Below are 12,161 nucleotides of genomic sequence, written 5' to 3' on the forward strand. Positions count from 1 at the left end.
TTTACATAAATTGGTTTAAATTGCAAATTTAATTTGCAAAAACATACAATTTGTCGCACCCAAATAATAAAAAATAGTAGTGTCATTGATATGAGAAATATTGATTCAACAACACATTAAGAGGTGGATAGTGGATATTAGCTATCACATGAAATAAAAATCACAAATTTTCTATTTTGTAGTCACATAAAACATATTAGCCTTTTTCTCAGTTATCTGATTATTTCAAACAAGATTCTTAAATTGATGAATTGCATTTGTTGAATTTTTTCTAAATATGTTTTCACAACCTTTAATGAGAATAAATCTGCACTCACTGATTGAAGCATAAAGACCTAATCAAAGCTGGTGTCAAAATATAAAACAGTTCATGATGACCATAACACCATGTCCGTGCATGCTAAGTTCAGGTTTTAATATTTTAAATTACAGAGCAATATTTATTCACATCTGTCATAAAGGAATTGGGAATGTGGTTTACCTTGATGTGTTTTGATTTATTCTTCAGGCCCTGAGGTTATACCCGTGAATTAGAGAGCATCAATAAGGAAAGACCATCTCCCCTATCCCAAAAGTGATAATTACCAACATCACTATTGATCTGACTATTGATGCATTGCTAATTGTTTCTTGCAGTTATTTATTTAATTCCATCTCAGACCATGTGGATGTGTTGACCTTGTGCAGCAGGAAATATAAGGGTTGTTCAGTAGAGGGAAAAACACACATTAAGATTCCACTTAAAGCCTTAAACAGCAAGGACTTCATCCAAAGGAGAGAACTTGCTTATGATCTGTTCATGAGGTTGAAAGGCACAAGCAGAATGGCAATCTTCTGTTGAGCCAACACGGATGATACTTTAGTTATCAGCCTTGAAGAGTGATGCACTTGAAAGTCTCCACGGATATTACCGAAGGTTTGAGATGGCATCATATTGATCAATTACAACACTACATTATCTAAGATATAGAATAATAATGAAGATTATTCATCATTAAATGCGTATTGGATTTAACACATTAAAAATGTAGTCATATCTTTTAAATTAGTTTCTCTACACATTGGCTCTAACAGAAACTCAAGGTCTAACTTCATGGGTATGTAATTATATTTGGGATAAATAGTGAAAGGGAAGATTTAGAAATAGTTTTCTTTTTTTTTTAAACGTTTACTTCAACCAAGTTAGTTTTATGTTTGTGGCCAAAATCCTTAACATAAGTTAAAAGTCAATACGGATTTATATTAAAGACCTCTTTTTTTATTGATAGCATTCTCACTGAAATTGTGCCCAGTATAATGAACATTTCATGTGTTATTCAGAATAATCAATGTTTTGCATGCCTGCAGGGATAATGTACTGACTAGATGCGAAACCAACAGACACTATATCAACTTGAAGTACCTTGAAATGGACATAACACTTTTGCAAAGTAACTTATTCAGTGACTAACAGTCTTTAGGAGGACTTAGAAATAACAGCGTAACATTACTTAAAATGTACCGTTTAAACTCTTCTACTAATGAATCTCATTACAAATGCAGTGGTGGGTGTAACCACTTACTTACTTTACTTACCTTTTAAGGCTGCCATAAATGGCCACAGCTTAAAATGAGAGTACAAATAAATTGTTAAATTGTGTTAAACGGATTTATTCTGAGGAAAAGTGCACTTTAAGGAGAAGACAAAAAAATCCGAAATAGCTTTTTATTTTTCATATAATGTATTTTTACACCCTTATAATTTTAATTTATATCTGTGAATACTAAACTAAGGATGTTAGCATACTCTTTAAAGTTGGGGAGGCATCAATTTGGGGAGCATGTGAGCACAAGATGACACATGCGGTGGAGATATATTTCACATTTCAGAAAACAAAACATGAAATAGCACACAAAAGAAGGACTTAACCAATGGTGTGGACAGATACAGTGGATGAAAATGTCAGTTTAACAGACTGCGAACTCTAATGGAGCTCCCTTCACCTGAAGGCACGAGGAGCTGAAGGTGTCTGCAGGAGTTTAAGAATAATCAGAACTGACTTCTATGTAAAAAGTGATTGGCTCATCTCTGTATTTTCTTGTCAAAGTGCTACAGTCAGTATGATGTCAGGTAATAAAAAATTGTAATCGACTTTGGGGGAATATTGTTATTCATTTTTTTATTATCAGGTGGCAAAAGATAGGGAGACTTTTTTTTTTTGCTGGGGTATGAAGCTAAGCGTGTGTAGCAGAGCATTTGTGTGATAGCAGAATGGACAGTCCACTTAACTGTGTGTCAGACCACAGGTGCTTTGGGACACGCACTGCATGGAATTTATATCAGGGCTGAGTGCAATGTGTGTGTGTGTGTGTGTGTGTGTGTGTGTGTGTGTGTGTGTGTGGGGAAGTGGTCGTCCGTGGAAACAGCTGGCCTTTGCCAGGACATCTGGTGCCTGTCACAACACTTTGAGTCTGCGTGAACACTTCATTGGCGTGCCCTGCCCAGTTCTGCCCACCCATCGGGTAACTGTTTAGACCTTTAGTCGGAACTGTAACGGAACATCAGCATGGGCCATGTAGGTGTCTAACGCAAGGAGTGTGTCGGGCTTGTGTCCCAGCATGGCGGTAGGAAGTCCTTGAAGAGGGGCAGAGTCACCCCGCTCATCGCACATTGACGGTTTCTGGACGTCATCCAAGAGCGAGGTGGTGATGTGAGTGGACACGACATCGCTGGCCTGAGGATGAGTCTGCCTGACTTGTGACCTCAGTACCTTCACCACACAGAACCCACAGCTGCATTTCATCTAAAGAAATATTATTTTGACACAACAGCAGGTGATGCATTATGGCTTGTGCCGGAATATGTGCACATACAGGCATGCACATATTTACAATGGATGTCAGTGGTTGATGATTTGAAGATAATTACAGTTTATTTATTTTCTCCAGCTCTCCCCTCTGTCTCTCCCTCCAACTCCCGCCCCTCCAGATTGTGAAGCCGAGCCTCTAGCAGTGTAGTGCTGAAGGTGTGTTTGCGCTGTTATGCCCTCTGGCTTGGCTGCCAGCTTACTCCCACTGATCTGAGCCAGAAGGCAGACTGCCGAGGAATACCGATCACCTTGCCCAGACCGAATCCTTTGAGCTCTCTCTGGCATCTTTCCCCCCTCTGCCAGTTTCCTCCTCTGCTGCTCTCTTCCCCCTTCTGAAGTTGACAACAAAGACATCCTCAGGGTCCTCCTTGATGTGAGACCCACTCTTGATCTTTTCTCCCTATGTTTTTGTACCTTATAGTTGCACTACTTTCATATTCCGCTAGCACAATATTTACACACCAGAAGACAAAGAAACAGGGGTCTTTTCATGTAGGAACCCCTGCCAACATGTTAATCACCTGAGGACTTGCAGTGGTTATGCTGGCCCTGCAGAGACAGGACATTAGTGAGACACCTCTGCACATCACCCTCTATTTTACCAAAGCCTTAACACATTTTGCAGGTTGTACTACATAGCATCCACCTATCTATCTATCTATCTATCTATCTATCTATCTATCTATCTATCTATCTATCTATGTCTTGGACTCCACTAGGTCTGTCAGTACAAGAATTAGAGCACTATCATTGGAGCCATGATATCCAATAAAAGTCGCTCCTCCACACACACTCCTCTACATCCCTCTGCCTCTTCTCTCCTTACCCCACCCTGCCCCTCAAGCCCCCAACACTTCACCACCAGCCCCCTGCTTCCATGAAGAGAAATCTCTGAAGAGCTAATTAGCGGTGGAATGGAGTCCAGGAACAGCCAACGGAGCTGGAGAAGGGGAGATTAGCGCTGGTGCTAGCTTTATCGGTCACGGCCTGACAGAGGGGTGACAGTGAGTGGAGGCAAACCACCGGTTCAAAACTGACAGAGACAATAAAGTGAGCCTCTGAGCCAGAGAGAAAGAGAGTGACAGACAGGCAGGCAAGGCGAAAAAGCTGGCTTCAAGGGTCTGTCCTGTGGCCTCGACAAACTGCGCAGCCCCAGCCACTGAGGCAAGTTTCCCCTGTCCCTGCCAAAGTGTTGTTAGTATGTCGTCCCATCTGAGGGTGTATTACTAAAGTATGGGTAGAGGGTACAGGTTCATGATCTTGACTCCATTAAATTTCAGCGTTTGTGCTAAACAAACATTATTACTTGTATTCAACTAAAAATACTGTATGTCATTCCCGTGAGAGCATTCATCTCTTTTGAAAGTGGCACAGCAGAAGTATCAGTTTGTGGAAATGCATTGTCAATTTTTTGTTGACGCTCTAAATATTACAGAAAACATTTGAAAAAGTACGTAACTGCAATTTGACTTCATTTGTTTTATAACTTGTGCACAGGTGTATGCTGGTGTGGGAAGCTGGTATCATTAATTTAGACATTTTAGTGGAATTTTGTTGAATTTAAACTAGAATGTGCCCTACTGGCAGATCCTGTGCTGTGATAACTGTATCCATCTTTATTTTGTAAATAGTTTTATTTTGTAAACAGGCATGGGTCAGGTGCAGACCAGTATTTCATTAGTCCATAATGCTGTGTTAGGCAAACAGTGGCCTGTGGGCCAAATCTAGCTCTTAATGGAAAATATTTGGGCTGAAAAAAACTGAGCCATGGTCGAACGGAATTGCTGACCTCTGCCCTAAAGTGTTACATATATATGAATTATATAATATGAATTTGTATATAAATATTGATTTTTTTTTCATTTATGTTTTCTAGGTTAATTTACTATACAGTCCCCACCCACAATCCATGCCAGTCTTAAATCGAACGTAAAACATCGAGAAGAGGAAGATGAGGAGGAGGAGGAGGAGGAAGAAGAAGAAGAAGAAGAAGAAGAAGAAGAAGAAGAAGAAGAAGAAGAAGAAGAAGAGGAAACTGATCACCTGCCTTTTAAGGCGGAGGTTGGAGGGGGGGGGGGCGATACAAGGACGACGAAGTCAAGCTGCAGGCGGTCCAAGTAAATAATGTGCGTGTGTCTTTATAGAGACAATATTCCCGCGACTTCGACTAAAAAGTTCAGGACGCGACAACGCACGAGAGGTAAATACGCTCGTGTAAAATTGATACAGTGTGTAAACAATGCTAATTGCCGTTAGCATTTTGCACTGTTGGCATAGCCTTTACCTTGTTAGTGCCGTACCGACAGGTCTTTTGTCGCTTAGTATGGTAGTTTTTACCACTTAATAGTTACAAAATTGCCAGAGACAAGTTAAACAGAACTTCTGTAAATGAAATTGAGGTCCTGAAGCTGACATACTGCCCCCGAAAAGTCGGTCCTATTAGTATTTGTTAGCTAATGGCAGTGGTGGAATATAATTAGTTAAGTAGGCTACATTCACTCAAGTACTGTGCTCATGTAAGAAACAAATTCGAGGTATTTGTACTTTAGTTGGGTATGTCCAATTTACGCAACTTTTTAAACTCTATTCCACTACAATTCAAAGGGAAATATTGTGCTTTTTACCCCTCTACATTTGTCAAATAGCTATAGTCTCTGGATACGTTTTCAGATTAACTTGTTTATACCCTCCCTGCCCAGTACAATATATCTCCAAATTTGGTGATTTTTAATTTAATTTAATTCTTCCTGATAAACTGAAGGATTTAGTTTTCCTTTATGGGTTGAGAAAATTCTCAAACTGAACTATTTAAGAAAAAAATAAAATAAAATCACTTGATTAACTGGAAAATCCGCTGTCACAAAACTGGAAACGGCTGTTTTTCACAGCTCATGAAAAGTTGGCTTTTTACAGAGATGTGGTTCTCACGGGACAGCAATGCTACAAACATAAAAAAAACATAATATACAATAGTATAACACTGACAGGGACCACTTTTCTGCATAATGAGTACTCTTACTTTTAATACTCTAAGTAAAATTTGAGTATTGCATACTTCGACTTATGTTAGGTTTTAAATGTGTATTTTCATAGTATGGTATTTCTACTTTAATTTAAGTAAAGGATCTGAATACTTTCTCCACCACTGGCTAATGCTGTGTGTTTTGTTATCTTTAAAATTTTTTATTATAATTCATTGCAATCCTTTCAGTAAATGAATTTTGTAAATTGTTTGATAACATGAATTAAAATGGCCGTGATGGTGTAGAAGGGCCGTTGTTTTGGTTAATCTTGTTAAAGGTTGGTAACCCACAGAGTTCACACTTTAAATTAACGACTTTATTTGGGATGAACCTGTACTAATGGAAAGAATGTCTTTCTTTTTTTTTTTTTTAAATTTCTTCGATGTGTACAACGGTTTGTTCTTGAGGTCACTAGATCCAGGTGTCACCAATGTCATCTCATGTCAATCCCTTATCTTACATTGGTGTTGTGTGTTCACTACACAGAAGGTCAAGAAAATCTCCTTGGACCCTGGGAGGAATGGATGTCTCCTGCCATTTTTTTTTTTTTTGTCTATTCTGCCATCTTTCTATTGCTCTAGCGGCCCAGATCTCCTCACGGTGACCTTCCATCAGCTTGTGAGTATTAACACAGTGCAGGTGAAATTTTATTTGGTGGTTTGCTTAAATATGTCAAGCAGTCATTTGTCTCAGACCTCCATGCTCCCAAGCAAAAACTTTGGCTTGCAATCGGCCTTTTTCACAGCAAACATTTCGACATGTCACAGTAGGAAAAGCACCAAAAAAATAGCCTTTGGTGGGTTGAATTCCAATTAGCTGCCTCAGTTTCAGGGTCCTGGTATTGTAAATGCTGGCGCACTTTTGCACTGTCATGTCTAACTGCAGCACTTGAATAGAACAGAGCCATTGATAATGTTGCTAGTAACACCTGTGCTTTTTCTATGACAAATCAAAGTGTCTGCTGCAAAAAAGGCTTGTGGTGTGTTCTGTGTTTAAAGAGGTTATTAAGTTTTTGCTATCGCTACATAGCCAATGTTAGCATTAACAGCTCTTTACTTACCATTATAGAAGAAATGTTGCGAGTTCAGCATCAAAGTTCATTCCCTTACTCACAAAGAGCTGTCTCCAGTGGTGGAAAGGAACGCCAGTGTTAACTCTTGTTTTGCTTCTATTTCTATCACCTCCTTTCCTCTACTGAAGTTGGTATGCTAACCAGCTAGCCCTGACCCGGCTGGCCCATCTCGTCACCTTCCAGTAGTGAGTCTCTGTAGTGTCCAGTCTGCCCTCAGTCCAAAATGAGAGTATGAAGAATAGCGCTGCCCAGAGAGCATATTCTAACCTCTTGTCTTGTAAATTAAATGATGGTTTAAGCTCTCGGCAAGTTACCACCACCAATACCATCTGCTCCTGGCAAGAAACTACATTCGGTTGCTGAGAAAACTTGCATATAGCCCCTTTAAGGCATAGGCTAACATTTATGCAGGGATGTCAAACTCGAAAGAAACACAAAACCTGCCTACCAATATTTGGATTTTAATCAAAAAGGTTGTAATGCATTTTCATTTTGGTTCAGTCCCATTCGCACTACTGTCTTCGATACTTAAAAGATAGATTTTGGGTGCTGTATCACTTTTAAGTGCATATAATCTATATATTTTTATTAATTATGGATAACATGACTTCCTGTCAAAAGAAGTTGCTTATAGTGGTGAAATCACAGAAATATCACTGGGCAATGCAGGTGGTCCCCTCTGCTTTATGAAGATTTATAGTGACTTTTAGCTTATTCTTTTGGTTTTACAGCCCACAACTTAGTGTTTTGTGTCATTCTTATGGCTCATCAGTTTCATTTTCAGCTACAAAACTCAGATAAACCCACTGTATTCTGCCTAGCCAGCACCAAACAGCAGGCAGACAAAACTAGAGACTAGCTTGTGAACATAGTGAAGTGTTTAGCAGAGCTAAATCTTTTGCTCAGGAGTTGGCGGAGACCAAAATCGAGCTAAAAGGAGAGCGATTATTGGATTTAACTGAACACAAACACATCTCCAAAAGAATGTTGCTCCGTATCTGCTGGATGAGTAGGCAGGCAGATAGTTGCTAAAAAGTGTGCCATGCCAACATAAAGGGTGTCAATATGGCAATATGTTAGTGTTGAGTTTATAGCTTGTTTCCGCTGCCCCCAAGTACCCAGAAATTGTAACAGTTAAATACAACAGGGCTCCTTGCTACACACAGTGCTGTGGTGTCTGAATAGCCACAAGCTCCCAGCCAAGTTCTGCTCTGTTATACAGCACATCTCATATATTTATCTATATCATACCACTGGTGACTGTAATCAAAGACAGAACGGTTAACAAGAAGCAGCTGGCAAAATCTCAGTGAGGAACACACACAAAGTTCTCCCTGGCAGGTATCAAGAATGGTTTAAGAGTGATAGAGTATCTAACATAAGAGCAAAAGATTCTAACGATGTTTGCACCACTATACCTTTGCGAACGTGGTCTGAGTATGGGGAAAGGTCAGAAAGGTGGCATTATAATTTTATGATGATCATTTATTTATTTTGTCAAGTAAATCCAATCAGAATGCCTGGGAGCTACCCAGATAGCAAACAGGGATAATTAGCATCACTGGGAGAGGTGGTGTCTCCTTGTACTCTGGCCTCCGCTTGCTTTTATCTATGGTGAGGTGGTGGAGAAGCTAAATATTGATGGAGCTGCCCAAACTCAGTGAAACTCAAACAACACTTTCCAGCTTTGTGAAGGGCTTTGTTTCAATGCTGGATTCTCTTCTCACATACACTAAGGATGACAAACTGCAATAATTTTTATTTTTTTGTCTCATCAATAAATGCTTAATAATTACATTCACCCTCAAATTTATTTTTACAAGACAAAATAGGTGTATTTATCTTGGGTTGCTTTCAGACCTTTAGTCTGGTTCTCTCGGTCCAATGCTGTATGCACCCACAGGGAAAAATCTAAATGAAGTCCATTCTGTTGACTGACGGGAAGTCATGGTGCACATCATGAGGTCTTGGTATTAGTGGAGACTGCAGAACGTCTGCAACCTCCTCTTTTTGGAAATGATGAAGAAATTCTAGAATGAGAGGTCGGAAATGATGTCTGCCGTGCCGTAAGATGTGGTCATTTATGGCTGTCATACCTTGGCTGCTGATGTTTATATAAGTTGTCAGTGTATGTAGTTAAGGAGTTTGTTTTCTAGATTGAGAAAATTGTAGCTATTTAACAAAAAGTCTGGATGAGCCATGTACTAAATCGACAATCCCATTTCTGCTCTTCTGTAGGCGTGTTTAAGTGAGCTAATTAGTTTTCATGCTCTGACTTTTTATCCTAATTTTAAATAAGGAATATTATGCTGTGTCTGCTCAGGTTCACACCAGGGATTGTTGCACACATCCCTTGTGTGTTCAAACTCACCACCTCTGGGGTCACCTAGAGTTCAGTTGCATACTAATTAAATTGTGTTTTTACAGGATGTACTGATAAGAAAAAATGTCTCGGGATGTAGAATTATCTGTCCAAATAATCCACCCCCAAGACACTTGTTAGAGTACATAAGCTCGGAAGTTGTCAAAGCACACCATTTCTAGTGTGGTTTGCAGTAAAATACGCTAAAGATCTAAATTTAATGAGAATTTATTACAAAGCAAGCCAGGCTGAAAAGCATTTTTTTTTTTTTTTTGTTTGTTTTTTTTTGTTGACCTCTTCTGGTTTAAAGATTGACATCTTTTGCATCGGACTACAACAAAAAAAAGATGTTTCATTGTAGTCATAAGTAAGCTCCATTGCACCTGTATCCACACCTAACAGTAATGTTAGTGTGTTCTGATCACACTTGAGTACACATCAGTTCAGTACAGTGAGAAATTCAACCACTGGATGTCAGCAAAAACAAATTCAAATTGTGTTGTGTTAGTCTTTAAAATTTTTCAGTAACCTTAAAAATTAACACTTCTTGTTCAACAACAAACAGCCTCCAGAATAACCACACAGCTGAATCAACGCCTCTCTAAAAACATTACAACTTTCATGACAGTGGGATTTATTGGAGGACTGTTGTATTAGACTGAGTTAGCTTTGTTGCATCTCTGTCCCTTTTCAAGACCTGTTTCTATTAGTTAGATTACTTTAAGGCAAGACTAGTTTGGTAAATCTTTTTAACTTGCCTTATTGTTATCCTTTGTTGCTCTGTATACTGTGAGACAGAAAAAAAAAGTGTAATGTTTAGACTGACAACATGAAGTTGGAATCGGGAGGGAGTTTGTAAATGATGCTTGAATAAGATGCAGTGCAATATTAAATTTAAGTGAGAGACTTCTCAGCATAGCAGCCAAATCATGCAGAGAGGCCTGATGTGCTCTATGAAAAGTGCCCATTGTAATGTATGTCCTCTCTCATTGTGCTACAATATTCTCATAGATGCTAATCATAATGCCTATTAAGCCCTCAGGGCATTCCTAACGGCACCCAGATCAGCAATATTGATTAGGGATTGTCTCCCTGAGTCCTAGAGGTCAGTCTGAATTGCTGAAGTCTTTTTACCTCTATTTGGATTATTACTGCTTGTAACTGAAAAGACCAAAACAAAAAAAAAAGGACGGCAGATTTCGTCCTCCAAACAATGATTGATGGTTGTCCAAATTAAAACAACTTGCAAGTGAAATTCAGTCCTTCATTCTGTCTACTGGGGAATGGCATTGTCCTGTTTTTGTGCTTTTGCTCAAGACATTCTGTGTATACCTTGGGGTATGCTGAATAATTAATGGTGCCCTAATGACAACTGTAGTCCCAGATATAAGAATGACCTTAAAAACATTGATTGTTTTTTGATGTTTGCAAAGTACTATGAACTATAAATCTGTTTACCATATTGACCTTGGCGGAATGATCTACAGCCAGCATTTGGGTTGAAAATCCAAACTGGTGACAGTGTGTCAGTTAAGTTTTTTTTTTTTTTTTTTTTTTTAACATTCATGTATTTATTTATTTTTTACGGCCTACACATTAACTCTCCGGTTCAGCCTGCCAGTTAACCCCATTTCCACCAGTAGGCAGGCAGCTGTTTTTTAGCAAAACAGATAACACAATGGTCACTACCTAGTCAGCACCCAGCAGCAGACAAAGTCAACGACTAGCTGGTCACGAGAGGTGAGCATTTATCAGCTAAAGAGCCAGATTTTCCACCAAATTGGCTTGTAGCAAACTCTCAGGGCCCTCTAAGGCCTCGGATTGTAAAAAGTAGTACTTCTCATCTTACATTCATTTTTATTCTCAAAAAAATCATTCACCATAAAATGCTAAAAATATCCAAATGTTTGTAAGTCAAAATTTCCTCACCAACATCACTTACATTTTTTGGTATTGTAAATTTGAAATCAAGCAAAGAAAAGAAATACCCCTGCACCCCACCCTCTGAGGATCTTACCTTCATTAGTTACTAAGTCAGATCAAGTCAATTATATTTATATGGCGCAAAATCATAAGTCGTTTTCTCAGAGCACTTTTCATATAGAGCAGGTCTAAAAACACATGTCAGGGATCTCTGATTGGAGATCACTTCATAATTTTGTAGATGGCCTTTCTAGCACAACTGAATGAGGCTACATTCTGTACATGCGGGGGGGGGTCTGTTGATAAAATAGTGATGATTTTCTCCAGCTAGAAGTCCTAAGGAAACTAACATGAACACGACTTAAGTGAACTAAACTTCAATAAAAAATGGGAGACGTCAGGTCGGCTGAAGTTTTGAACATTCTGTTACTTGTGGATTTAGCCTGTAGGCTATATAACAGCACGAGAATGGATAGAGGACCCTTAGTCCAATGGTCACAGTTCACTGATTTCTGCCGGAGACCAAAGCAGAGAAAAAAAAACTGAAGAAAAAGGATTCAACTGGATGAAAATTCTGCTCGGTGTGTACTAGTTGTATAAAGAAACAACTGCTTGCTTTTACATCAGCCATATCAACTTTTTAAGGTGTTAATATGTCAGAGCTGTGTGTGCGTATGCAGGTCAGCTCTTTTTGGAGTTCTTCTGCACAGTGATTAACAAAAATCAAGTAATGCATCTTTAGTAAGGAACTACACACATTTCGTGTGATGTACATATTATCACAAACATGTTTTTGTTGGTATATGATGTTTTAATGTTATGGGATTTTTCCAACTAAATTCATATAGTGTAATTTCTGCTCAAAATTAGCTTGAAATTGAAAATTTCGGTTCAGCCAAATTCTGCGGCCCCTCCAAAACCATGACAAACTA

General features: G+C 38.9%; 1 long non-coding RNA gene across 5 annotated transcripts in view; it reads left to right on the forward strand.

The window, feature by feature from the left end:
• Window positions 1-4,853: 4,853 nt before the first annotated feature.
• The window catches only part of LOC120799592, a 51,559-nt gene continuing 44,251 nt past the window's right edge, over window positions 4,854-12,161 (forward strand). For 4 of the 5 annotated variants that reach the window (XR_005708851.1, XR_005708852.1, XR_005708853.1 and 1 more), the window contains exons 1-2: window positions 4,854-5,049; window positions 6,359-6,490. This is a non-coding gene — a long non-coding RNA (uncharacterized LOC120799592). The remainder of the gene's footprint in view (window positions 5,050-6,358; window positions 6,491-12,161) is intronic. The other variant, XR_005708850.1, reaches the window with a different exon arrangement.

The sequence above is a fragment of the Xiphias gladius genome, chromosome 15 (genome assembly GCF_016859285.1).
Source record: "Xiphias gladius isolate SHS-SW01 ecotype Sanya breed wild chromosome 15, ASM1685928v1, whole genome shotgun sequence".
NCBI lineage: Eukaryota > Metazoa > Chordata > Actinopteri > Istiophoriformes > Xiphiidae > Xiphias > Xiphias gladius.